This window comes from Solea senegalensis, linkage group LG9, assembly GCF_019176455.1.
Source record: "Solea senegalensis isolate Sse05_10M linkage group LG9, IFAPA_SoseM_1, whole genome shotgun sequence".
Classification (NCBI taxonomy): domain Eukaryota; kingdom Metazoa; phylum Chordata; class Actinopteri; order Pleuronectiformes; family Soleidae; genus Solea; species Solea senegalensis.
This window is the reverse complement of record NC_058029.1, coordinates 20,971,878-20,997,225: the sequence shown is the minus strand read 5'-3', so window position 1 is coordinate 20,997,225 and position 25,348 is coordinate 20,971,878. Positions and strand designations below refer to the sequence as shown.

Genomic DNA, 25,348 nt, shown 5'->3' with positions numbered 1-25,348 from the left:
AACTATTACACTCTTTATCTAAATCGGGTTTGCATCGCTGCGTCTCTTATGAAATGTTTTCGATTTCTATTCCCCTGGCAGCCATGGAGACTTCGTCAGTGTACATGTGCTTTCCCTGCTATCAGGAGTTCAACACTCTAGAAGAAGTGCTCAAGCACCAGTTGACATGTACTGCTGAGGAGGAGCAGGCAGACACATCCGGAGCCACCCATGTCAGTGTTCCAGTGCTACAGACACAGGTAAATATAATCACAGTTGGTTTTAGTTTTTTATGATGCGATTGTGAGAGATGTTTTGAGTCCAAGCATAGAAGTGAAAAATGTCAGTACTGTGATGGTGAAGCTGAAATGGCCAGGGTGGGTCTCATTTAAGCCTCTGAATCATATCATGTCATATCATGAGGAGAATAACCTTGAAGTGGCAAGTGGAACTTCATACATAAATTATAATTGTTCTTCTCCTCTTTACAGTAATAGTGATTTTCATCACAGCACTCACCAGAACATTAAGTTGTAGTGATTCAATTAAGCATCTCAAGGCATTAACAGGGATGTATAGCTGATTAATGGCTATACTGATGCCACATTTTAACCAATGAATAACCAGGAAGTCTTTTGTGGATAATATGGTCATTATTTTGTGGTGTGATTGTTTTTTTACATGCATCACTTTTAATTTGTCCTTTTATGTTAACCAGGTAAGAAGGGCAAACTAAAATATTCTTGAGCAACTGTCATTTATAGATATTTAATTAATATAGTTAAATGGGTATGTCTTTACCTCTCACACTCTAACTGATTTCTGTGCCAACTCGCCGTGCTCAATGTCCCCAACTAGTGCTGACTTGAAAGTGAGTGTTTTTATATTTTGAATAAGCTCTCTCACCTAGGATTTTCACTGTTCAGCCTAATGATTCAGTTCACTTTGAATAGGGATGGCCAGTTGAAGTACAAAATGCAATTTGAATTTTTAACTATTTGTGGAGTGTTGAATAGCCAACAAGATGCATTTAAAGAAACCTTAAATTCATACCTCTTAAATTCATGAAAGGTACACCACAAATTAGGTAGTTATTGGAGTAGAAATATTTTTGCAATTGATAAAAAATTGGCGTTCCTCTACTCATAGGCCCATCGCTATCCTGAGGAAAACACGAGGTGGGCAAACACAGGAAAGCAGAAAGAGAAAGCAGTAAAGGAAACAGTGGAGCCTTGTTGTGACCCTTCCCTTTCTTTTATGTCAAGATGGACTCTTATTTTTTTCCTGCTTTTTAGAAGAAAGAGATCATAAGAAGACACACAGTGGGCCAGTCAACACCTCATCCCCCTTGTACACAGTACTGAACCTCTCCCTTTCCCAACTGTTGATTTTTTTTAGCCTTGTTCTTAAGGGATTATTTTTTTTCATCTGAATAAAAACACTGGAATCCTGTAGATTTCTTATAAACATATAGTGAAACCCTCTGACTCCTTTCCCCTCCTTGGCTGAAGTGCTGAAACTCTGTGGTCACACGTCTCGATGCCTGAGCAGAATCATCTCTACCCTGATCATATGGCACAGTGCTTCTGATACCGTCTGCTTCATTCTGTAAGTAGGACTCTTATTCTCTCTGTGTATTTATGTGTCCATATGTGCACTGCATGTCATTAGCCTGTATTTACCTCATACAGACATGGTCCGTCTTTCTGAAGTGTTGGCTTTATGGTGTCTTTACAGTGGATTTGCTTTCCTGTGCTTACTTTGCCCCAGGCTATGTGTATGTGTGTCTGTCTCTGTGCGTGTGTGTGTGGTTGCGTATCTGCCAAAGACAGAGATTTTGATCTTACAGCCAAGCTTACAACAGCATCAGACTGGTGTCAGAAAGAGGAAAAAGGAGGTGCCTTGCTGTGTCTGTCTGTGTGTGTGTGTGTGTGTGTGTGTGTGTGTGTGTGTGTGTGCAAACCTACGCATTGGTCCTGAGGTTAATTTGAACTAATTAGTGGTGAGTATTTTTGCTTCTCTGAGCAGTTTTTGGTTCTGTGTCAGTGTACTTGCATTCATTAGGGTGAGATGGGGAGGGGCGGGGTGAAAAAACTGAAAAGGGTAAACCAGCTAATGAGAATGACTGATTCCCCGACTAGTTCTTTGTTGCTACCATTGCTCGTCTAATGCCTTTACTATTACGCTTCCAGCTGTGCATCCTTCCAGTCTCCTTTTTTTGTCCCCGTAGTGTTTCTTTGAATGAAACCCTTACGAGAAAACATTCCTTTTGCATTGTCCTGCATATTGCCATGGCTATCTTATCTCCATGGACACATCCATGTCTTTATATACTCCCTCAGTCACCAGGCTCTACACGAGAGACGCTCAATCAAGATAGTCCCTTCAAACAGACCAGTGAACTGTGAATAACGCCATTACACAAACTCCCAGCTCGAAGCGTTACAGAGACAGAAAGATTGGGGAGGAGGGGGAATGAAGTAGCGAAAGAGAGAATGAAATCATCCAAGAGATAAAACAACAAGTAAGGTGATCAAGAGAGAAAACAGAGTGTGAGAGGAACTGCAGAAGAGAGGTGGACACGTAGAGGAGGGGGTTAGAAAAGGGAGGGAAAAAGAAGTGTGTGTGTCTAAAGGGGCTGTGGAGCAGGAAAGGACCTCTGCTCCATGGGAGCACTGTGATGGGCTTAGCGAGGCCCTGCTTTGTTCACACTGTGGGTCAGCCACTCAGAATTAAGATTACTAAATAATACGATTACAGTGGCTGCATGCTGATAACACACTGCTGCCGATCCCATTTGTCACTGTCACTGAAAACCCAGAGAAGGGAGGAGTGTCATATGGTGGCATCAAAGGCACAACAGCACTGATGACATTGTACAACCACTAGAACCCGTGCTTCACAACATGGCTTCGCTGCTTGCCGTTGAGTAGCAGTGCAGAGGGTGGTGTGATTTTTTAAACAAAATGATTCTAGGGCAAAAATAATGCTGGGTCTGGTGTTTTCTCCTCAAGAGGATGGTCAATAATGTGCTGTATATTTCGACTTGTCTTATCTTTTGCCCTGTCAGCTCCAAAGGGGCCCAAAAACAAGTGAACAGGGACGCTGCTCAGTATATTACCTGATAGCACATGTGTGAACATAAACTAAGGGTCTCTTGGAAAGATGTACACCCGTTATCTCAATGTTTTACTCTTTGAACTCTGGGTGGGCCATTTGTTTCATGTTTTCGTGCTTGACAGCTTTGACACAGACTCTTGGCAAGTTGACTTTGCAGTTTAAAGTGTTATAAAAGCTGAAATCCCAGGCTATGTTGCACATTGATACATGTTCTTCTGGTAGTTGATAAATGGCCTCCCACCCCTCGAGAGAGAGATAGAGGGCAAAACAAGCAGACAGCAGAAACTGTTGTCCAGTCGTGCTCAGCAGTAAAGTACAACCATCTGAGACCAACTGCACTAATATCAGGGTTGCACTTGTTTCAACCCCCCTCCCATGAGTTGTGAAGCATCTCCATTTTCCTCTCAGCAGGCGCAACCATTTGCCTGTTGAGCTACAGATTAGCTTGGAGCAGGACACGGGAAAACTATGCTTAGCATAATGGTGTAGTGTAAGGGGCCGTTCACATGTAGCATCTAACAATGCTCGATAAATGCTTATGTTTAAAAAGTTGTTTGTAACCAAGATGCTTGGGGACAAGTGTTAATGTAGCATCTGTCATAAGTGGCCCAAACCTGTGATGAGCTGCTGAAACCAAGAGTGAAGTTGCTGCAACCTCAATTGATTAATTAACACGTCCCTGTTGTGATGTTTTGCTGTGCTTTGTTCCATCGAGTCACAGTAGTTTGAATTAGAGAGGTCATGTCCCTGAACAATAATTACAAGCTTCTCCTCCATCTCCAGTGAGTCCCACTGACTCACCTTTCTTCAAGACATTGCTACGTCTTCAGTAGCTGATTGGTTCATTTGTTGTCATACGACTTACAGAGCAGTTGCTGCATTTTTCAAAATAATGAATTTTTGCATGCAGACGACGTGTAACACCTCCCCCACTCCCTGCAATAAATAAACCAGTGCTCCAAAGCATAAATATATATCAATGAATTATTACACAGAACACTAACCTAGAACAGCCTTAAACCACTTCAAGTTGGCAACCACACTTTGTTCCTGTACAACAGGATATTTGTCATCTTCCGGAGGTTTCATGTCCATGTCATGAAGTACTAATGCTTTAGTGACAACATATGAACTTTGATCTCTAGCCCTCCCGGCTGCAGCCCTGTGGTCACAAAAAACTGAGTCACACTGAAGAACCAGTACAGCTCCAGTCAAAGAGCATCAATGTTGAAACACATGCACTCTGCTTAGCGAGTCCAGATGTGCAGAAACATAAAGGCAATATCGAGATGATGTACCAAATTATCAGTGTTTGTGTGATTCAGTCTCGTCTGTTTAACTGCTCTTCACAGCCCCAGTGCGCTGTGTTGGAACAGCGTGCTCCAATCATTTCACTTGACTTGGTCTAGATTGTGGCAGAAATGCACATGGTTCATGAGATTATTTTCCACATTGAGTTTCCCTTCGCCCCTGTTGGTACGAGTTTGTTTCTTTCAGATCACTGACCCTCCACTGTGCAGGGTTAGATTTCCCGATTGCTCCTCACATTTTTTATTTTGTTTTGCTTTTGCTTGTGCCTGACAGGTCTTGTACCACAACTCGAGAAAGCACACAAACCTCTGCAAAGGCAGCTTTGTTGCCCAAAGTGTCGAGAACACTCATCATTTCATCATTTCCATCAACTGTGGCGAGCTGACATCAGCAACAGTGCTGATGTCATCTAGTACCTGATATTAGCATTCCACCTAAGTGATCCAATCACATGTAGGGAGTGCTGTGTTCAGAATGCACCCAATCTGTACTGAGTGTCCTGTGATCCAATAACAAAACCACACTCAGTCATACGGTCACATGTGTGAGCAGCATGAATGCAGTCTGTGTTCAGCTGACATCCTCTGACCCACTGCAGTTTAGATCGGATCTCTTAGGACAGATGTTAATACCAGGTCTGATTGGGCCCTAAGTGTCACTATCAGAGTTTTGAAGCTACAGCTAGAGATCAGTTACATGCATATAACTAATGTTACTACCATGACTACTACTAAATGAATTTTTAGAAGCAATACAGAATTGTTTTTAGCAACATTTTATTAACAAAAAAGTGTTTTCAAAAAAACCCTGAAACACATTCTCGCGTTTTAACCTGCATCAACAGTAATCTTAATCAGTTTTTAACATTTTGACTTATGCTGTATACAAATGGACAAATGTCAGCAAAAATATAAGCTCGGCGGCATGTTATTGTTTGAACAAAAATCTACATCATTTATCATTTACAGTTCTCTTGTGAACATCTGTTTTTCCTTCAAAGGTTGTCAGCAGCTGTGCTGTGATGTAGCAGGAAATCTTTCATTTCCCCGAACATGGTCTTCATTCATAGTTATAGCAGATAATTGTCAGTCTGCTAATCCATCACTTTCTTGTCAAGTTTCTGCTGTGATTGGCTCCTGCTAATTTTCCCCATGATGCCATTTGTATGACAGTTCAACCCTGAAGTGTTGCAGACAGCTAAGGCTCCAAAGTGAATCGGGCTAATTTGAGATAGGAGATTTCGTACACCGAGCACCACTTCAGTTTCATCTGCCTTCAATCCTCTGCCGCTTGACCACCAGCGCGAGGCACTGCAGTCTGCACTAAACCTTTGCTCCTCATTGCCTAATGGAGCACAAAAATGGCCCTGTTTGCTTAGTCGTTTGTCTACTCCTGCTTGCTTCAGGCTAGCTGGCCTTGGGGAAAAGATTGAGTGAGTGTATGAGTGTGTATGTGTGGACAGTGACAAGAAATGGACATTAGAGGACACACATGCCCTCTCCATAATGTGCTCCCGGCTGGGCTGTTTGGCTGGCCATAAAGTGAATGCCGCTAATGGCCTCTCAGTTAATGGAGTCATTAAGAGTGGATTGCAAGAAGATAAAAGCAACGTGTATAATATGTGTGAGCTGGGTGAAAGTGTGATTGTTTGTATACATGTACTGTTACTTAAATAGCTTTGAATATTTCTATTTAGTGCTTCAGTAGTTGCACCCAGGACACCAGTGGCACTCGTATCGTAGTGACACTCTAATGCATTAGCGTTAGCAGAAAAGGTTGGTATTCTATCAATGTAATTGTAAAACAGTCTGAGGCTCAGGTGATCAGACCCAGTCTGTCCTAATCAGCTGCCTGGCTGAGGCTCAGAAAGTCACAGCTATAGATTGCTCTTGCCTTGTGTGAGCGTGTGAGTGACAAAGGCTGATGAGCCTGATCTCAGGTCATTTTAGGACTTCTTCCTGTGAGTGTATACGTCAAGGCTGTTGAAAGGGATTCTGGGTAGTGTTGCGTGATGTTTTCATGGTGACATGACTGCTTATTAAGTCCGTCAATTTCTTGACTCTTACTGGAGGGTTTGCTTATGTCAGCGTGCTCATCATGTTTTAAGCTTCAGTTGCAGTTGTCACAGCTCGCTTCATTCATTGGTTGCATTTGGTGAAATGCATGCACCATAACACCACCTCCTGCAGGCAGAATTAACATCGAATCACATGACAAAGTAATTAAAACAGAATAGAAAACATTTTCTAATTAGGGCAAATAGAGTTAATAGTGTGACTGCTTAACTTTGTGTATTTTCCACTTCTGTTCTTTCCACTTTTAAGTACAACTGTTATACTTTTACTTGAGTATTTTACACACTGTACTCATAAATTAAAAGTAATTGATATGTTTCTGGGCTAAAATAGAATGAGATTAATTATTTAAACTCCTGTCTCCAGTGTCATCCTTTGCCTATAAGTTTTAGCTATCTTCTTGTTCTTTCTACTGTTAGCATTCCCCATCCTCCCAGTGCTGCCAACTCCTCAGTAAGGAATTTAAAAACTGAGTTTTCAGATAAAAACCAGACAAAAAAAATGTATACTACATGACCATTAAGATACACTTGGCATGCTGCTGCAAACAGGAAGTGGATTCTCCGCTCTGCAGCTTTAGGACCAAGGATTTCTTTTAACAGGCCAATGACGAGGTGAAACTGAAAGTAAATGTTAATGGGGGTCTTATTTCACAGCTGATAGTCAAGTTGTGGCTGATAAGAACCTGTCAGGAAGCGAATGCGCGCTACTGCCTTTTTGCCTGTCTGTACAGCAAAGCTCAGTTCTGTAATGAAAACAAAGCCAGCTGTGTTTTTATACTTCTCTTTTTTGGGGCCTCTAAACTGCTTGGGAAAGTGGATGACAGGCGTATCCAGAGCAGAATTCAAAAAGAGTCTCCGAGATTTACTGCCGGGGCCCTGAGACAGATATCCAGTTTGCCAAGGTTTAGTTACATGCTGGTACTTAATCTGGAACCAGTTCTTTGTTTTTCAACCACCAAAGAGATGGCTTCAGGCCAGAAAAACTTGTTCCACTCTCCACTGGCACCAACTCTTTTTTGGTTTAGAAGTAAGAACCATTCACATTGGGGCTGGGGTTACTGTGCCAACAAAATCAGGGAGGCAAAAACAGTGCGAAAAAGGTATTTAATGATATGGAAAATGTCCCTAAACTTATTACAATTACTTATTAACATGTAAAGACGTGTGTGTGCTCAGCATCTGCTGGGGTTTGAGTTCTCTTAGCAATTTCACTCTCTGCTGAACTTAGAAGTGCTTCATTAATGACCATGTGATGGCCCACTGTCGCCTAATGTGTCCTGCTATGTTTTCATGATAATCAGATTTTTTTTTGCACTTCTCAGAAAACCAAAAATTCATGTACAGTGTCATGCTGCACTCATTAGCCAGTTTATCATTTTGAACCAGTCTGGTCATTCTCCAAAGCATCGTCAGGGCCAGAGAACTGCCACTCACTGGATATTTGCCCTTTTTCAGTCCATTCTCTCTAAAGATGATTGTGTGTGAAAATCCCATGAGATCAGCAAGTACTCGGGTGAGCCAACAACCATGCCACATTCAAAGTCAATCTAATCACCTTCCTTCCCCAGTCTGGTGCTCGGTTTGAACTTGACCATGTCTACATGTCTAATGTATTGAGTTACTGCCTTGTGGTTAAATAACTAGATACTGTATGGACCAGTTAAACAGGTGCTTGTCATCGCCAGTCGATACGTATAGTGTGTAATGACAGGTAACTGAAAATTGTGCGTCAGCACTGTCCATGCAAATTGTCTTTGGTCTTCAAAAAGGACACCTGTTTAGCAGGAGTGAGCATTCTGATCAGAAATTTAAAATAGAAGTATATTGAAATGACCTGTGTGTTTATTTGGGCAGGCTTTCTCAAACCTTTTAGGGCCAGGGACCCCTAACAGGGGAGAAAATATTCCAAAGACCACCTTCATCATCCAATTAAGACATGCTTACTGCTCGCTTTTTGTATTCCTAAATTCGAAACCAAACTTTTTTCCTCTTTCATTAACTCCAATGTTTCTCATCATAGCTCAAACACTCACTGCAAAACTAAACTAAAAAAAGAGCCATTGTATTTCAGAGTCCTTCAGCAGTCATTTTCAGGATGTCAGACTGTATCTGTGCAGTAATAACTTGTTATCACCCAGTCATCACTGATGCACTATCCATGCAAACAGCAGAAGGTTTTTTCCAGCAGAGTCTCGCTTTCGTCATGAAAGCAAAGTCGGAATATTTTCGCACCTCTTATCCTGCTAGATCAAAATTAGTTCTAATATTCACAGACCTCCAGTGTCCCCAAACCCCACTTTAAACCACAGTGTTAAACCACAATGTTAGACAGTCATATTTCAGTATAGCACAAGGACAGAGCCTGAAAAAGTCAGGTTCTTGTTCAATCCACTGCTGCTTTTGTGCGAGACATTCAGGTAGCAGAACTGTCAGCCTTGGTCTAGTGAGTCGACATTAAATTGTTTCACTACTGTTGCTGCTGCGTGGCCTTTCCACTCAGAGTCTACTAATGGCACTTGTGATATCTACAGGTACAAACTTTCTCTGAAGCTGATTGTTACTTGATGCAGGATACAGCTAAGCTTTGCTCTTCTCTGTAAGACTCCATTGAAGTTGGAGTTTAACAAGCATTTGATTATCTGTATTTGGACAAATAAGATGCCTTGTAAAGTGGACCGTAGGTGTCAGAGTGAGAGTGGAAGTTGTTTGTTTCTGTGTTGCTGTGATGGACTGGCGATCTGTCCAGGGTGTGCCCCACCTATCACCCTATGTCAGCTGAGATTGGCACAGCTCCCCCCGCGACCCTCATGTAGAGGATAAAGCGGGAGAAAATGAATGGATGTAAGATGTCTTGTTCAGTAAGATGGCCGATGGCTTCCTCTATCCTTGGTTTTCTCTGTCTTCCACTTTATTAGAGGACCGTTGAAGCAGCCGATGGATAAGCGGAAGGGAATTGGGCTTGTAACTGCAGGGTTGTCAGGTTCCCATCCAGTTCACTGCTACTGCTGGTCCCAACTCTGTATATATGTGAGGTTTGCGTCAGGAAAGGCAACCAGAAAACATAAATATTTTATAAATCTATCAAAAACTTGTTTGAAACTAAACATGTTATTGTTATTTATTTCGAAAATAACATAATAATAATAATGATAATGAGTGAATTCACCATTTTATACCCAAATTCGAGCCGGCTCACTGTGCTTCTCTCGGAGAAGTCAGGAATTAATTAAGAATAAAATTCAACCACTAAAACTAATTATTCTGTTCAGGAATGCAAGTAAATAACTATAATTCGACATCTTAATCAAGAAATAACAATGTGTTTTTTTGTAAAACAATACATTTGAAAATTCAACAATAATAATTAAAATGTATCATTAAAAATATAATTTTGGTTAAAGAACTTCTACGTACTGGTGTATTACAGAAACATAAAAAAATATTTTGATAATGACAACCACGTAAATCACATCCATATATATATAAAAAGTATATGAAATATTATTTCTTGTAAGAAGCTTGTTTTTACAGTTAAATTGTATTGTCCCTGAAAGTGAATTCAATCATCTTTGATCATTGGTTAAATTCTCCACACAGGCTCTTACAGTGTTGATAATTTAGATTCGCACCAGTTGCCAATAGACCCATCTCTCTTCCCTTATACATAAGACACATTTGTGCTGAGTTACGGATATTACACAACAATTTATTCGGTAAAAATAAATTATTCATAGAAAATAAAGATTTCACGTCAATAATTGTGACCTAGCCCAATTAAATTCAACTTGGTTATTTCACCAGCAGATGCATCAACCTCTCTTAAAGAATCTTTAAAATTTGTAAATTCAGTTTTGCAGAAGGCTGTCAAATTTTGACTGATAAATCTGTCTCCAGCGCTATCTTCTTTCAGCCACCCGGGCGTCTCCAGCATTCATTAACAATTATAAACAGCTAAAACTGTGGCCCTCTGATACGGCATATTAAATTATAGAGCAGTGTCTGCTTCTCATTTGTAAAATGTAGTCTGAGACTTCGTTTTGTTACCACTTCCATTTTATGCCTTGTGTCTTGTTGTCTTTCCTCGAATTTGGAGACTGATTCCAGAGCCCGTTTAGCTCCACCAATCCGGAGTATTAACATGCGAGTCAGCCCCAGCTCAGTTGGCTCAGTTTAAATGTTGATGCAGCAGTTGATTATGGGCTACAGCCAGAATATAAACTGTTGAATATTTCATTGACTCAATGAACCCCACTACTCCAAATGGACTCATATCATATCATTACGACTGATTTAAAAAAAAAAAAAATGAACAGATGTGATTAATCAACTCAGTTTATGGACTTTTGTACGAATGAGTGGTAGCTCTGTTAAATATGGCAGCATTTTTTTCAAAACTTGCCACCGCTCCCCGCTGGTCCACATACAAATGTTTATCATGAAATTGCACACTATTTGCGCCAGTGCTATTTCTAATGTGTAACTTTTACATCTGCATGTGTTGGCTGTAATTATGTTTGTATCAAGGTGTTTTTGTGGCACAAAGCAAAAAAGGCTTTTTAATCAGGTTGAAGTTCTCGGAAGTGATAGTTTTCTATTTCAATTCAGCTACGTAAGCAGCACATCATCATCTTCAGTTAGTATGAATTATTTTTCCCTTTTGTCTTGTGTTCCACAGCGCTGAGTTGTTTGACCAGCATTAATTGAACTCCTCCTGAGCCACTTTCTATTGTAAGTAAGTGGCTTTTCTCTGAATCTCCAAACTGCAGTGACTTTACGTCAAACACAGGAATAAAACACCATATGTTACATGATGAGCTGCTTCGACGTAAAATATTGACCAGGTGGTTTTTGCATGTGTGAGCTGTGTTGTACAGTATGTCTGCCATTACACAGGAACATATGTGTTTATGTGCATGTGTGTGCCATGTTTATGCATGCATGTATTTTTATGGGTGACATAAATATTGTGTGGGCGTCTCTTGCTGTCACGATGAGTGATCTGTCGAGATGAGAGCCGCATTGTGCTCACCATGTGTTTTATATAAGACCTCGGAACTCCATTCATGATGAAACCGTGGAGGATGGGGTGGGGTTTCGTTGATGCATTCTGTCGATGACATGGATGGCGTTGGTGTGCGTCGATTGCCAGAATCGATGTAACTCACACAAACGGCGCAGCAGTCATGCCGAGAGGCGCATAGGATTTTCAGACCACTCACGAGACAGTCTTTGATCCAAACTGTAAGAGAACAAACTCCTCGGATTCTCACAGGCAGTGCCAGCCTATTAGCACCTGCAGCCACCCTCACTTCTGCTGCAGTCTGCTGAGGCTGGCTGGGATGAGAAAAGTCACCAGCAGAAAATCACATCAGAAAGACAGCAGGATCTCTGGGGACACAGCATATTGTGTGACTTGGCTGCCATAGATTCAAGCATTTAAGTGTTTGGAATAAGTGAGCAAATTTAGGATGAGGAAGACTTTTGTACAGGTGCCATATTGAAACCCGCAGTGGTAGACTTTTTATTTGGCCATTTATGGGCTGCAGAATATAGCTCTACATGATACACTGACATTATCACCTCATCAGGTTGATATAGTGATCATGTGTTTAAACACCCACCAGAACCAGAGCAACAGCATCATTCAGTGTGAATCATCTGATAATAATTTTAACACCTATGTTCACTCTCTCTCATAGACCTTTCTTTCCCTCCACCAATACTGAGGAAAGTATCCAGCTCTTTAGCTTGTGAATGCACTTCACTGTGTTCATCAGCTTGTTACTAACATTGGCTGTAAACGGTTTAATGCTAAGCAGGTAGTGCACAGTGGGCTTTAAATGCTTTTTTAGTTACAAACAGCTGCTGACAGTGGTGAAAGTGAACCATACAGTTAAAAAAGAAAAAAAGAAAAAAAAGAGGCACTGAGCTAAAAGATGTCGTAGCTCTGCAGCTGGGAGGCGAAACCACGAACACTCACTGTCACTTTAATACTGCCGCTGTAATCTGATTAATCCATTTAAAAATAAGATTGTTGTCTTATCTTGTTATGTCAGGTATGTCAGTGTTTTATTTTATTTAAAACGAAGTTGTTGTTTTTATGTAAAACATGATAGCCAGACAACAAGACAGAACAATAAGTTGGATGGGCTCAGACAAGAGAGAAAAGACATATGAAAGTGAATGTACGTGAGCAGTGAAATAATAATAAGAAATAAATGAATATGATAGATTTTTATTTCAAACACATGTGCAACATTAACCATGACAACACATTTACATCTGTTTGAAAAGGAGTAGGCAGCAGTATAAACGTATATGTACCTACCGCTTTCCTATCCTATTAATATTTACATAATTGCAGTATTTTATACAATGTTCTTAATGTTCTCAGTGCAACACAAGAATATGCCTGGCTTTAAACGCAACCATTTCCATCACCGTCCTGGATTAAACTTTTGTTCTACATCCTAATATACAGTAAATGATAAAATAAAATAAACAAAATTCCATAGCAACATTGAGACCTAAAGATGGAAAGATGGGCACAGTTTATCAGTATTTAGTTTATTATGAACATTTCAAAATAAAATAAAGTCATGCAGGCAGTTGTATGTTGTTTGCAGACTGCAGATTTACCTGTTAATGCTCCAACCCACAAACAAACAGCCCTCGTTTGCATGGCCTGAAGATTAAGTAGCCTCACTTCTTGATATCACCATTTTTCAATTTCGCCATCGACTCTCAATGGGCCATAATCAGTTGGCCTGTGGCACTTGCTGGTGATATCCTGTCTATGTTAATAACAACGTGGCCTTAAAGGGGAATAACCTACCTTATTGCTCAATGGATTTACATACAGCATGTAATCATTGGGACTGCTGGCTGTGTGTGAATGATGGTGTGTGTCAACACTGTAAACGTGGCCTTTATTTTCATCTGGCAATAAGGCCTGCCGGGTCATGCTGCTGCAGAGATCAATAGAACCGTTTGGACGACTGTAATGTGCGTAATTGTCCGTGTGTGTGTGTGTGTGTGTGTGAGCGTAATTTGTCTGCATTCTCACCTGTGGGCCATCTCTGCTGCCTCCATTTATCCATCTCACTCCGAGTTGCTGCGAAGCAGAAATTCCACAGCGCTGCTTTCCAACGGAGACCACACCATTAAAATAGCAACCTGATTTAATCTTGTAACAATGGCTTTGATATTAAAACACTGTTGTACAATAATCCATTTGAAAAGAAAACCCTAGCCATGGAATATGTTAATAAAGGGAGGAATGTGTGTACTACCATATCCTCCAAGGCTTCTTTAGTGAGGGCATGTTGGAGGCAGAGGGGAGGAGGTGTGAGGGGGAGAGGAGATAGGAAGCGATAGCTCAGCAGAAAGGTATAAAATCCTCCGGTGGCTTGCTAATCTGCCAGGCTTATGGTGGCTGGTTTTCTCCGCGGCCTCAGAGAGGGAGGGGGAACTTCTTTAGGGCTCAGCTTTCAAGACTCCTGGGCCACAGCCACAGGGGGAAACCCAAACACATCGATTAGCCGTCAGAAGGAAGGGAGGGGTGAAGTGGGGTGAGGTCGGGCTGAGAGAAAGAGGGGCACTTCTCCCTTTTTCTCCCGTCTGCCTTCACCTCCTTAGACTCCTTCCTTTTAGCTGGGGCCACTGCTTTCTCACGGGAACAAAGAGGTGCAGCAGGGAGAAGATTGAGGTTGGAAGGAGAGCAGTCAGGAATGAGGTGTAAAATGAAGAAGGTGTTAAGCGAGAACAAACGGCATGAAAAGACAGACAGGAATCAAACAAACAGGCAAACACGGAGCAGCCACATTTTTGTTTCGCTCTGATCAGAAGCCAAAATTGTGGGGTGCGTGCGTGCTTTGTGTGTGTGTGTATGTGTGTGCGTGCACATGCTGCTGCTGAGTTTCTGTGTTTGTTTGTGTAAAAGCTTTACGGTAAATAAAGCTTGGGTGTTGGCAGGGAGACAGGTGCAGCAGCTTGGCCCAAAGGAGAGCTTCTGTAACTCAGATCGATAGAAGGAGAGACGAGCGGGTGAAACCAAGAGAGGAAGTGTCTGGAATGTGCCAACCGGTCAATCTTTTGAAGTGGCCCACATTGGAATATGATGAATATACATGACAATATTTGCTTTCAAGCAAAGCAAGGCTGAAGGTGTGAGGCTCATTAGAGATCAAGAGGCCATGTTGATAAAAAGAAACAACTGGTGCCACAACTGTCATTTACTGCAAAGAACAGCCCTGTAGGTTCATCTAGTAGTATTTACTGATTTAATCCTCTTCTTCTTGTTTACATCAAAGAGGAGGGAAAGAGGGTAATTAATAAGGAATACCATATAGACATAAAAACATCCAAGATCATCTGTTGTACTTATTATGTCTTCATTGCTTATGATTCCAAAAATTACCCGCCAATTATCTTGTCAGTAACTTAATGACACTATTTTGTCAGCACATTTCTGAAGAAGAAAAAAACATCGATGGAGTTTCACTGCGGTGTCATTTTCACAGAATATTTTTTTCGGTTTTCAGAAAACAAACTGGTGATGATGTCTATTACTGCAGAGAATGACACCGAAAATTATACAACTCACCTGGCACTTACCCTCCAACCTCATATATAGGCACCTGGAATATTAACCCAGTGTTCCCCCAAGGCAGAGAACATGAACCTGCACCTTACAGTATAATCCAATGCAGCAACGGTGCAACGGTGTTGTGATTACCAAGTCTGCCTGGTGAACTGCTAATATACTCAGTGGAGTTTGATAGCCTCCGGTAAGGCAAGCTGCTGTTATGAATAACCCTCTGCGAAAGTGACGCTCCCCCACATCAGTGAAATACACAGATATTACTGCCTTTCAATCAGTGTGTTAGGCTGCACACCTTTTTTTTTTTTCATTCCAGCTAACTGAATCCATGTCAGAGCATCAGGTTCACGTGAAAGCATTAGAGGAATCAGTACCAGCCTTTAAGTCTCTCTGAGGCGGATTGGGTTGAAGATTATACATTTGTTAAAAGGAGATGGGAGGGGAAATGTGTTTTGGTCTTGTAGGAATCTGACAGCTTCTCCATAATGGTGAATTAATCCTTTTTATGCAGTGTGTGTGTGTGTGTATCTTCCTTTGCTACACACATTTGCAACATCCAAACACGCAGGCACAAAGCAGCACACACGTGCATGCATACAAACACTAATGGGCACAGACACATACACTCACCTGCCACTTTATTAGGTACAGCGAACATTTAATAAAGTGGCAGGAGTTGCACCTGCTGTGGTTCTCTGCCGCTGTAGCCCATCTGCTTCAAGGTTGGACGTGTTTTGCATTAGAGCAATGGTCTCCTTCTACCTCAGTTGTCACGATTAGTTACTTGAAATGTTGTGGTGACTTACTGTCACTTACTTTCCTTCATTTTGTACCAACTCTGACCTCTGGTATCAACAGTGGTGGGCTGTCAGGGCCAGCAGGGCCTTCTCTGTTGGCCCTGACAATATCAAAAAAGTATTTTTTTTATTGTTATTATTATTATTTTTAATAATCAAATTAATGAGTGTCTGAACGTGTTATGATTGTATTTCCAGAAAGAATATGGTTATATTTTGTGAAGCTGAGCTGTATTCTACACAATGTCATTAAACGCATCATAGCTCCGTGGAACTGCTCTAGTAGTATTGCTGGCCTTTAGTTGAAGCTGCCATTTCCTATTTGGTTAGAACTTTGACTGACGTGTGTCGTCAGCCAATCAAAATTTCATATCATAGTGACAGAATGCCCCAGGCCCAGCGATGTGTCTGGCGCTAGCCCCCGCTGTTGTCATCAACGACGTTTGAACCTTTGGCGGGTTTTGAAGTAAGCAATGGCCACTGCATTAACACCACCGATCCATCATGTTTCTGATATCCTTCGTGTGCACTTTTCACGGCGATCGTTTGAAGAAAAGAAGGAAATTATTTCAAGAGGAAGACCTACACCGAAGAGATACATAATTTCCGGTAGTTCGAGTGTTAATGACAAATTGATAACATTTTTGTGTGAGTGGTGTAAAGTGGTGAGGACAAAACCGTTGATCATAAATAGTGCCGGGGACGTGTTCCGCTGCGTAGCTGACGCCTATGCTTATGTGGAAGCTTGTTTTTGTGTCATATGGTGGCTTGTGAAATTGCGGTTGCTGAGTGACATAACGCAAGATGTGGTGGTAATGATGCAGTAGCCTATAGATGCACAGTGGTGTGCGTGTGCGCTATTGCTTGTTTTTTTTTTTACTGAAACCCCACGGTACGCTACTGGGTATCAAGGCATTTTCACCCAGAGAACTGCTGCTCACTGGATGTTTTCTCTTTTTTCTGACCGTTCTCTGTAAACCCTTGAGATGGTTGTGCATGACATTCCCAGAACATCAGAAGATTCTGAAACACTCAGACCAACCTCTCTGACACCAACAACCAACTGAATACATGTCCATGCCATCCAAACTTAGTTCACACAATGCTAATTAAGGCAATAGCTCCACACTGTTCTCTCTGTGTTTCCCTGTGTGGCGATGTTTAGATCTCATGTCGCCTGATGGCATTTCTGTGCTGTACACGGGAAGTGATTTGTTTTATACCAAGACAGAAGGAGACAACGGCAACATTGCAAAACAATGGAGTATGACTGTAAACACAATGAAACATGCGGGATACAAATAATGTCCAAACAAAGGCAGAAAAATAGCACCGTCATCAACGTCAACAACAAAATCACACAAAGCAGCTTTGAATCTTTAAACCGTTCTGAAACCATTGTGATGGTTTGAACTTCAGCAGGTCTTCTTGATCATATCTACAGACCTGAATGCATTGAGTTGCTGCCTTGTGATTGGCTGGTTATTATTATTTTTTTTAACAGTCATAACACATTAAAAGACCGTGCGTTAACACTAATCTTAAGTATTTTTGGGTGAACTGATGCACAGTCTTTGAAGTGTTGATAATTCCTTGACATGTTTCATCATCTCAACTTGACATCTGTCAGAACTGCTCAGACTGCTGTCATCAAATAAACGTTATCCTCCTGCCAAGACCAGACCGTGTCCAGGAAGGCTTACTAAAAGTCATGCTATTGGCAAAGGTGCTTAAGCTCAGTGTGTGGCTATTCCTGGCACAGCACTACAAGCTAGTTAGACAACAAACTGACTCATTATAAGTGCTAATGACAGGTGTCCCTTTGTGTTAGGTTTGCTTTTTGGAAATGTTGCCAAATGCCTCCTGTCACCAGCATCAAACGCTGCGCTGTGCAAATATTCTCTAGGAAGAGGTGTCCTATCTCCTGTACTCTTGTTCAATCCATTAAAAATTAATTGATATGTGACATTTGATCTACTGTTGAATCACTTCAATGACATTGATGTGACAGACTTAATTTAGCCATTTAGGCTACATCAGAGTTGGAAGTCATTTTGTCCCTTTCCGTCATTATCTCCCTCATTGCATCCTGTGATCACACCGACCAATTAAAACGGATTAACCTCCCACCCGGTGTAGCCCTTTCTGACACCAAATTGTTGTGTCATTTACGGAGCATCATGGCTGCCCAAGCTCACTCGTTGTTTGTTCTCTCAGGGGCTGTCGAAGGTAATAACTGTGTTTCTTGCAGTGTGATAATGCAGTGCTCCCTGTTCCTTTTGAGACCATATTGAAATCTCGATCCTGTCCCTTTGCAGTGGCCATCTCCCTCCGTATCTGAGAAACTGATGGTATCTCCCTCCCTGAGTGAATTTCCTCCTCTCCAGTTGAATTATTGAATTATCCTTGAATTCTCCCCCTATTGTTCTCTTTCTCAATTTCCAACATTTCCTCTCTGAGTTAGCTATCTTTCTCCCTTAACTCTGCTTCACCACCATGTTTTTTCCATCTTGTTCTCTCTGTCTCCTCTGTTCTCTGCGCTGTTACAATTGACTTTTACTCTTATTGCTCTTCCTCTGTTGCTCTCTTCTCTCTCACTTCAGTCCAACTTGGTATCCTAAAGATGTTTTGCATGTGTCTGGTCAGGAAGCATCAGAGTGTAACCTGCTAAATTGGAATGTTATGGTGAGGCTACACACACGCATGAGAAACCCTTGAATTAATGGACAATTTACCTCACCTCATTGTCACTGACTTTACATTCATTAAGCCTCTTCTTCTCTCTCCCCTGCCTCTCTTTATCTTTCTTCCACTCACTCCTTTTATTTCTTTATTCTCTGCTATCTTTCTCTGCCCTGGTTGTCTTCATCTTAAAAGCCTGGCTGCGTTCTCCTCTGCCGTGTCCTATCCTCGCTATATTTCCCGTGGTGTTTTCCTTCCTTTTCCTCAGCTCTCCTCTCTGCTTCCCCCCTCTGGGTTGAGCTGTCCAGCCCGGTTCCTCCGTCGTGCTGGAGTAAATGGCAAAATAATGGCAACAGCCAGCCATAAATCAACCCAATTGAAAAACATCACCATTAGAGTCTCCCTCTCTTTACCTCCCTCATCTGCTCTTTTCTGTGCCCTTCACCTTTGTTCCAGGAGGGAAAGAGGGAGGGGAAAGATGACTATTAGCAAGAGTTGTGGGTGGAAAACACAGGCTTCTGGAGAAGGAGAGGGATAATGAAAAAATAAGTATGGCAGATCTGTTACTGTGTATGTGTGTGAATTTGACTTTTTCACACGTGGTATTTGTTAAATGAGATCCAGTCTTTAAACTGTTACTGGTATGTCGACGTTATGTGCTGTGTCCTGACCTGAAGCTTAGAGGAGAAGGCTCATGCGGAAGGAAGAAAGAATATCTTTGTGTCAGCATATCTGCTGTGTGTGTGTGTGTGGATGTGGCCAGGCATGTATCACAGGCTCAAGGGACACAGGAGAAAATACAGTGTTACAGTGACAGAGATGGCAAAAACTGGGGAAAAGAAGGACAGTGATAGTTAGATATTGACAGAGCTGCATGATGGTAGTAAGACATTTGCAGCTCTGAGTGGTGAGTGAAGCAGCTGCAGTGCAGTGCAAATGTGATATGACCCACAGACATGCACGCTATGAATGTTTTGATTGTATAGAGTCTATATGTTAATGATAGAAGCATTTAATTAAATAATAATAATAAGTGTATGGAGCAGTTTGCATGTTCCCGCTGCGCCCCCTGTGTGTGTGTGGGTTTTCTCCAGGTCCTGCGGGTCCCTCCCACAGTCTGAAAGCATGCAGAGGTTGGTATGAATGTGAGTATGAATGGTTGTTCATCTCAGCGCGTTGGCCCTGCGATGGACTGGCGACCTGTATAGTGACTCTTGACCCTCATGTGAAGGATAAAGTGGTAGATAATGGATGAATGGAAGTGCATGGAGCAAGTGCATGGTGGGGGCACGTTTCCTGGTTTTCCTAGTTTATATTTATAAGAAGCAGTGTATGTACAGTGTGCACTCAATGACATAAAGTCTATGTATTGAATGTTGACGAAGCATCTCTTAACATAACTTTCTCCGCCATTATCTTGCTGTAAACTCCTTCTTCTTCAGCCTGGTACCTTCGCCCAAGTTTCCCTCAGTCATTTGAGCAGTGCTGTCGCGAGGAGGCATCAAGTAGCGACACTCAGGGAGTGAAACTGACATGGACTGTTGACTTTGGAGGTGCTTAATTTGTTAATTAATATATCAATATTTGTCCTGGCGTATCGATTATGGCATTGCACGAGGAAGGACAACGATATATCACCAGATTAATATTTTGACACACCCCTAGTTATTTGTTAGGACCCTCTTTATGTCCAGATAGCCATCAATAAGTAAAGTTTTCTGGGGGGAAGAACATTGGGTGTAAGGGGTCTGTGAAGGTTGTCGTAGCAGGTTGCTTTAAAATAAATAAAAATAGGCTTCCAGTAATACAGATACCTAATACATGTAATGGTCATTCCATCAAATGCCATGTTTTCTTACATGCTTCAGTTGGTATAAAGCCATGCAAGTAATTTTACTACTGTTCAATCAGGTTCTGAAAAATCCATCTCAGAGATGTAATCACTGCGTCTCCACCCCAATTCTGTGGAGGTGAACTGAATTCTGCAGCTCGCAGCCATAAAATATTACTTTAAAAAATTCAGCAGCAAAATGTCTTTTCATTACAATTCAAGGTGATGCTCAGACCTCACTGTAAGCTTTTTCCCTGAAATGACTTTGCACACGGGAATCAATTGATCAAACAAATGATCTGCATACAATGTTGAGTCAGTAGGTAAAAAAATTTTTCACATTCAGTTTGAGTGCACTGTCACCTTTGAGCAAAAATTCAGTTGCATTATTAGCAAAAATGTCTTCGCACAAATCAACAAGCAGAATGACCACTTTCAGTTATATTCTTGGTTCAGTTCGAACTGATGTATTTACTTAAGTAGTTCAATCTCCAAGAATCAAGATTTATAACGTAACAACAATTTAAATAATGTATTAAATGGGCCCTGTATGTGAGATTATTTATGCATTATTCATTTTAATGCCAATAATTGGGATTTATCATGTCATAATGTGACTTGGAATAATTAGACCCTCCACAGCCACTACAATGATCTGTATATGTATGGCTTATATGAAGTGGAGCGGGGTCAGGTTTTCCGCAAAAATCTACAGCATGTGACATTATGCACACTCCCTGTATGCCTCAGGTAAATATCAGTGTCTGTCTTCTGCCCACCATTAGCAGTAGCATTGGTTTGAGAGTGAGCCGCCGTAGTGCCGTCGTAGTGTGTGTAAGAATGGAATCTGCAAATATCAACAAACGACTGGCTCCCAGACTCGAACAGAATCATAAAAAGCAAAACTAGGAGTTATCGAGTGCAGCCAAACAGCAAAGTGACTGACACCGAGTGAAGACTAGAGTGTTGCATTAGTTACCTCATCAGTGTGAGTAAAATACTGCAGTCTCCTCTGTCACTGTTTTGGCTGGCGCCCCGGATGCTCACATGAAGCTGTTGCAAGACCCTGTGAGCGCGAGCATAGCGATGAGGCTGCAGTTCAGTTCCAGCCTCACGTGACTGAACTGTTTTCTAAACTTATATTTAGTCCCTTTAATTTGTGTGAAAATGAACCAAAAATCAACAAACGGCAGAGAAAACAACTCACACATGCATGCAGTACTCATGCATGTATTCACTCCTTTGTTCACAACGGTTGCACACTTGACTGAGCCACGCATGCTGTGACACATCTTGACATGTACACACCCATCCACACATCCACAGACACACACACAGCGCAAAGGCCACACTGCTCAGAGGTGCTGACGGCTGTCATGTTAATATGCCGGGGTGGGTGGACGTGGACTGGGCTCTCACCATCACGATGAGTCGGAGGAGCAGAGACGTGGTGGGGGGAGGTGGTGTGAAGGGAAGCAGAAAAACTTTCATTCTTAATTCATTTATCCAAACTCGTTTTTTTCAACAAGTGACATCTACTCCTGCAGAATGATTAAGTGCACAAAAAGCCTTTCATTTGTCTTTGTAAAGTATTCCAGGCAGACTAAATCATCATACTTCTACCGAGTAAATACTACCGGGCAGAGCCATCATTTAATATCATTGTTTATCGGCTTTCACATTGCTGTGTAAAGAGTTTCCTTGCCTACTACATACAGTTGTGATGCTAACAGTATATTTCTGAGATAAAGCAGCATATCATTAGCATTGCATTATTTACTCTTTTACAGGCTGGTGCACTATGCAAAGAACCCTATTCAGTCACTGTGTGGAGCACATTGCCATACCATGCTACTGTATCAGACTTTATGTTAATATCGGGGGCTCTGTCTTGTTCTTTAACAGACTAGAGAGTTTGTACACCCGCCGTCACTCCAGATGGCCTTATGTTTGCCCCAACCCTCCCAGAAATTATGTTTCTTTACAAATAAACTGTGAATACAACCAAGCAACAAGCCAATACAGTATGCAGGAAATTATATTGTTAGCTGGATTATATTCAGAAGTGATGCATATGAGCATGATGCTGCTGAACTGCCTTTGTGTCAAAAATGAGAAAGTAAGAGTGACTTCCTGGTTATACATGGTTAGGATGAGGTGTAAAATTACCAAAACAAAACTATATAATAGACATTTCATCCGTATTCATTTCAGTAGCTGTGTACCTACATGTCATTTGCAAATACTGTAAATAATATTCTCTTTCTAATACAAAGTCAAAAAGCTTAATAACCATCAGTTGCAGCTTTATGTTATTAGATTATGGTGTTTACATTTGTGCTGCAAAAATAATTTGATAAATCTATTGTTAATTTATTATTAAATGAATCGTCAACTATTTTGATAATCGATTATTAACGGTGTTTTTCAGCATCTTAAATTTGAATATATTCAGTTTTTTTTGCTCCACATAACAAATAAATCATTAAAATTTAATTTGTGGACAAAACAAGACAGTTTGAGAACATAATTTCCAAGTTTGGTACAAAAATCAATGAGGAGCATTTTTCTACACGTTTAAATGAGAAAATCAGAAAAAATTGTAGTCACAGCCTTAAATAACATTGTGCTAAAACATTCCCATGTTCATGCTCTGAATCTGTGGTCTGCTGCTTCACTGACAGTTGAGGGAATGGGTTAAAGCACCAAAATGTTGACATGCATGGAACAATTTGCCGTAAATGTAACATTCAGACATTTTTCTATTCAACGTGTACAAATGCAACATATCTTATTTCTGTGGCAGAGTGGAGACACCTGGCTGAGGTGGATGGTGGGCGTAGAAAAGGCTCAAGAGAGTGAGGTACACACCAATCTGTCTGTGGTTATATGCTCGGTGAAGAAACACACTTTAGTCAAGGTCAGAGAAAAAAACAGGACTCTTATGGACAGTTAACATTGGTTTCTTTAATGTATGCAGTCACTCACTTATTTATTGATTTAACTGTAATTAATATGATTTCCTGACCTTGAAAAAAAAGTAAAATAATTTAACCTCTCTCACTATCTTTCCTGAAGCCCATATGCAAGAGCAAAGGAGCTACAGGAAAGGATAGAAATGAGAAGCCAGCTTTTCGTTCTCTGTGTGACGCATACCCAGAATCCTGCAATTTAAATGGTCAGTCTATCTTTGTTATTATATCAAATCCGGTTATGCCGTTTGAGGGAGAGGGAGAGAGAGGGAGAGAGAGAGGGAGAGAGAGAGAGGGAGGGAGAGAGAGAGAACAGGAAGATAGACTTGCATAACGGCATGATTTTGAATATTTTATGTGTGATTTCTTTTATCGTCAGTATTACCTGGCCTTAATATTGAACTACAGGTCATGATGTAATCCCACAGAATGAATATAAATTGAGGTGTGTGTGTGGAACAGAGGCCCTCCTATGTAGATGGGAGTAGCAGCAGAGAGCGGTTGATGAGGGAAAAAGATGAGCGGTGTGTAGACGGGGAACGAGGTAGATGGGGAGCAAGGGATGAGTGGAGCGAGGCTACGCTTGGGGGTGAGGGAGGGGAGAGGAGCCAAGACTGAAAATGCAACGCAAGGCGGGATGTTGATGAGGATGCACAAGGTGTGTCTGTGTGTGTATGTATGTGTACGTGTGTGTGTGGAGGGGGGTGAAGGAGTGGATAGAGGGCTGCAAGATTGTTGGATGGAAGGTAAGTTGGGGGCGGGATTTGTCTTCCATCCAGCAGGAGTGTGGTCTTCACTGGCCCCTGAGGCACCGTCCTCCCAATCTCCATCCCTTAATCAAGGAGAACAAAGATATGCGTGTTATTAAAGATCAGGCCTATCAGAGGGAGCGAGGGAAGAGGGAGAGAAATAAATAAATAATGGCATAGTAGACTATAAATATATAGTGATATCCTCCAGGCATGTTCTGTGTATTGCTCTTTACTTCCTCGGCCATGGAGGGATTCTGCTCCCCGGTTTGCCCCTGTCTTTTAAATAAAAATGAAAGGTGTTGATTTTCATTGTCTGCCTTCACCGTGTCTCTCCAGCCAATCCTTGTTTTTTTTGTGCCGTCTGTATGTCTCGTTTCTCTCTCTCTCTCTCTCTCTCTCTCAGATTTCTGTTTTCTGAATGGCTGTATCTCCCTGTGTTATTAGCTTTGTTCTCATCCTTTGTCTCTCACCTGTTCTTCATTTTGCTCTTACGTTCACTCGCCACCTTCCTCCATCACATCCTTATTTTGTGTGATGTGAAGCTAATCACTCTGCTGCGCTTTCCCTCTTTCTGTCTCTCTCTCTTTCTCTCTGTCTCTCTCTCTCGCTCTCTGTTCCTCTGCGGTGCGAAAGCGATTATGGTGGATGGTGGATGGTGTGTGGGAGTGATGGTGATGGCATGCTGAGAGACAGGTGAAAGGTGAGGCTCAGGGTGCAGCTTCAGACCGAGCCGTCACTGTGTCATCTTTTATCATCAGTTTTTAGCACCGGATGTGTTACCCCCATGTAATTTTCCTGCTCAGTGAGGAATTATACAATATTTACAGCCCGGGGTAATTAGAGGGCTGCAGTGAGCTATCACAGTGTCACAGAGGACACAGACAGTCTTAATTACATGTCGCATGTTTGGATTTATTCAGGCTCTAATATTTGACTGAATCTCGTTGTCTCCATCTGTTTGTCCAGTAAAAATAGCGTAAAAGGCGAAGCCGTGTCCTAGTTCCATACTGCACATTAGGTGTAATGTGCTTTCACACTGGAACAGCAAGAAAAAGAGTTGTTTCATAATTATGATTATGGGCACTAAATAGTTTGCTGCTTATAATGTCTGCCAATGCGATGGAATGCACAAAGGACATGGAGGCCTTGCTCATGAGTTGCATCATAACCATATCCTTTTAGGAAGAAACGGTAAAGTGAGCGCTTGTATGCTTAATACAGAACC

General features: G+C 41.5%; 1 protein-coding gene across 7 annotated transcripts in view; it reads left to right on the top strand.

The window, feature by feature from the left end:
- The first annotated feature begins 1,118 nt into the window (after positions 1 to 1,118).
- grik5 (glutamate receptor, ionotropic, kainate 5) overlaps positions 1,119 to 25,348 on the top strand; it is a 96,454-nt gene continuing 72,224 nt past the window's right edge. For 6 of the 7 annotated variants that reach the window (XM_044034050.1, XM_044034048.1, XM_044034049.1 and 3 more), the window contains exon 1: positions 1,119 to 1,587. The gene's annotated coding sequence lies outside the window, so the exon portion shown is untranslated. Of the gene's footprint in view, positions 1,588 to 23,190; positions 23,263 to 25,348 lie in introns of those variants that run through there. The other variant, XM_044034047.1, reaches the window with a different exon arrangement.